Source organism: Myodes glareolus, chromosome X (assembly GCF_982192425.1).
Source record: "Myodes glareolus chromosome X, mMyoGla1.1, whole genome shotgun sequence".
NCBI lineage: Eukaryota > Metazoa > Chordata > Mammalia > Rodentia > Cricetidae > Myodes > Myodes glareolus.
Genome location: NC_142053.1, coordinates 126,036,713 through 126,040,634, shown reverse-complemented (window position 1 = coordinate 126,040,634; position 3,922 = coordinate 126,036,713). Strand labels below are relative to the sequence as shown.

General features: G+C 43.9%; 1 pseudogene; it reads left to right on the top strand.

Annotated features, from left to right (window-relative positions):
* Nucleotides 1–611: 611 nt before the first annotated feature.
* Nucleotides 612–1,434, top strand: LOC148117480 (proteasome subunit beta type-1 pseudogene; annotated as a pseudogene).
* The last annotated feature ends 2,488 nt before the right edge of the window (nt 1,435–3,922 follow it).

The following is a 3,922-nucleotide window of genomic DNA, read 5'->3' as shown; positions in this document are numbered from 1 at the left end:
TAAAGTGTCTAGAACTAGACCCAGCTGGAGCATCCTGGGCGTATATGCAAAGGGTTTGATTTTCTACTACAGAAACTCAAGTGCACATCCCTGTTCATTGCTGCTCTAATCACAATAGCCAAGACATGGAAACCACCTGAAGAATGGATAAGGAAAATGAGGTGTCTCTACAACAGAGAATTTTGTGCAGTATAAAGAAAAAGTAAATTATGGATTTGCAGGTAAATGGAACTGGAGACTGTTATACTGAGTAAGGTAACTCAGACCCAGAAAGATAAATACCCATTTTGACCCACAGATACAAAATATCACATTGAATTTTATATTTGTAAGATTAATTCTGGGTACCTGTATAATCCAGATACTTGCTATTTATGGATCACCCAGCTTGTTTATTTTATACAACCCAGGTGCCCAGGGGTGGCACTGCCCACAGTAAACTGGGCATTCCCAGTAAATCATGAGTGAAGAAAATTCCCTCATAGACTTGCCTACAGGCATATCTGACCAAATCTCTTCTTTCAATATGAATATAGTTTGTGTGAAGTTTACAAAAAACTAACCAGCATAGTTGCTTACCAGAACTTGATGGTAAAACTCTGTTGCTGGCAGTGAGACAGCAGGAGTCAGGCGCGATGCTCGCCATGACTGCTTACCGACGATTCGACCGAGAGCTGGCATTGGAGCCTCAGGGCTCCGCCGGCCCCACGAAGCTGCGGTTCTCGCCTTACGCCTTCAATGGAGGTACTGTATTGGCAATTGCTGGAGAAGATTTTTCCATTGTTGCTTCAGACACTCGGTTGAGTGAAAGGTTTTGAATTCATACCCGAGATAGCCCCAAATGTTATAAACTAACAGACAAAACAGTCATTGGCTGCAGTGGTTTTCATGGAGATTGTCTTACTCTGACGAAGATTATTGAAGCAAGATTAAAGATGTACAAGCACTCCAATAACAAGGCCATGACAACTGGGGCAATTGCTGCAATGCTTTCTACCATCCTGTACTCACGGCGCTTCTTCCCGTACTATGTTTACAACATCATTGGTGGGCTCGATGAAGAAGGAAAGGGAGCTGTGTATAGCTTTGACCCGGTGGGCTCCTACCACAGAGACTCCTTCAAGGCTGGGGGCTCAGCAAGTGCCATGCTGCAGCCTCTGCTTGACAACCAGTTTGGTTTCAAAAATATGCAGAATGTGGACCACGTGCCCCTGTCTCTGGACAGAGCTATGCGGCTGGTGAAGGATGTCTTTATTTCTGCAGCTGAGAGGGACGTGTACACTGGCGATGCCCTCAAGATCTGCATTGTGACCAAGGAGGGCATCAGGGAGGAGACTGTTCCCCAGAGAAAAGACTGATTGTGAGCCGTGGATTGGATTGGGGCACAAGCTTGTTTTTATTAAAAAGAAGCATGAAACGTAAAAAAAAAAAAAAAAAAAAAAAAAAAACTCTGTTGTTGAAGACACTGTTGACTTTGGACATAGGATGTGAATTAATCAGTTGGTACCTGCCTAAGATGTGACCTACCTAATGCCTAGTTTTCACAGTACTGAAAGGCGCTATGTAGGCTGCTGGGGGCTGGGTATCATCAATAGTCATATCCATCTGTGAACTCTGTGACAACAATGACCAGCGTGTCAAGGTATACCCATGAGTAAAATAGTGGCACAAATCTTATGAGTAGCCAGCGACTTCCTGATCGGATTTGAGGCTCACTCCGTAGAAGGAAATGCATGTCTGGTTGTATAACTCTGGGCCCAAACCCATGATCGGGGAGGTCATAGGCCCAACGGATGAATTACTACTGTTCTGTTGCTAAAATGCACATAGCATCGGACGACACTCTAAATTCATCTCTCTATATTCATAGATTACTGCGGCTCTCAGACCACACCAGAGAAGGATTTTTATTCTGCTAGTGAAGGCACCTAACACAGAAATTCACAACTGGCCAAAGTGCCAAGAGTAAGTGTCAGTGTAGATTTCAGCCACAAATTGGACATCACTCCACTTCCCTCCCAGGTTCAGAGGCCATCACAGACGGGAGGGAGAAAGATCATAAGAGCCAGAAAGAGATCAGGGAGGACTGAAGCAAAACAGTGTCCTCTGGACACGATAGGACCACTCGGGCGTGCACAGCAGCCGTGGCTGTCGGCATAAGACCCTTACAAGATCAAATCACTGAACATCCCCGCGTGTAGGAGGAGGAGCTCATGCGCCCCCATCCCTAACCAAGGGGCTGTTTACAGTTGATGGCTTCTAGGAGACGAAGAGTCAGCTTTATTTAAGGGTGTAGAGCATGGCAGGTCAGCTACTCCAGTGGATGGCCTCCCCGGCAGGAGTAGATGAGCAGCCCAACTTGGATTGAATGAGTTATCTTTTAAGGGGAAGAGATGAAGTTGGGTGGGAATGCGGAGTAGGGGATTGATCCAGGAGAAGTTAAGGGGAGAAGCGGAGGTGGAGATGATGAAGATACATTGTAGGCATATATGAATTTTTCAAAAACAAATAAACTATTTTACTCTTAGAAGAGTTGCCATAGCTTTCCAGGAAGAAACAATGAATTAAAATGAGAATGATGTCCAATTAAGTACTTCTTTGAAGGAAAAGGACTAAGAATTGTGTTTTTCTTTTTTTTTTCCTTTTGGTTTTTCAAGACAGGGTTTCTCTGTAACAGTCCTAGCTGTCCTAGCTTTGTAGACCTCGAATTCACAGAGATCCGCCTGCCTCTGCCTCCCGAGTGCTGGGATTAATGGCATGTGATGCCACCAATGCCAGACTGAATTGTGTTTTTCTAACATTCCACTTAGCTAGACCTTCGAAGGCACTGTCCTGCTTTGTTGTGAAGGCCAATATCTCATCTGCTGTATATAAGATGGCTTTAAAATAGCATCAGGAACCCCCAACTCTCACCACCTGCTCTGTTCCAACAGGAATCTCTCCACTGGGTTATTCCACTAGACACCAATGAGGATGTGCGCTTCCACTCTTTCTGCCCTCACTGCCAAGTCTCAGTAGAGGGTGAGAAAAATAGCTCTAAATATAAACCACGAAACTTCTCAAACTCTGTAGGATTCCCATCTCATTTGCTGAGAATAAAAATCTCGTGAAAATAAAGAACATGATAACTTTTGTGAAGTAAATGGGGATTAGCTAGCCATACTTGCTTGTAAATGCATAAAAGAAGCTCTGATTAGAACTGGAGAGATGGCTTAATGGTTAAAAGCACCGGCTGTTCTTCCAGAGGACCCGGGTTCAGTTCCCAGCATCCACATGGCAGCTCATAACTGTCTAGAATTCCAATTCCAGGGTGTTTGGCACTCTTACACAGACATTCATGCAGGCAAAACAGCAATGCACATAAAAAAATAAATAAATATTTTTTAAAAAGAAATCCTGGTTAGATACACTATTAAACTAATGAGGGAGTTGAAGACAAAACCCATATTCTGTGAGCTGGCTTATAAGTCCTTCTAGAATAATGTTTTGAATACAGACTGCCTAGCATTTTGTGTTATTTTTCTATTGCTGTGATAAAACTCCATAACCAAGGCAACTTATAAAAGGCAGTATTTATATGGGCTTACAGTTCCAAAGGGTTAAGAGTCTGTCGTGGTGGGAAGCACGGTAGCAAGCAGCAGTCTGGAGCAGGATCCTGAGGGCTCACATCTTAAATCACAAGCAGAAAGCAAAGACACAGAATTTGAAATGGCACTTGGCTTTGAAACCTCAAAGCCTACCCCTGGTGTCATACCTCCTCAAACAAGGAGACACCTTCTAAGTCTACTGAAACAATGCCACCAACTGGGGATCAAGTTTCCAAACATCAGAGCCTATGAGAAACTTCCACATTTAAATCACCACATTGCCTTTAATCCAGTGGTTCTCAACCTGCAGGTCTCAACCCCTTTGTGGGTCTACT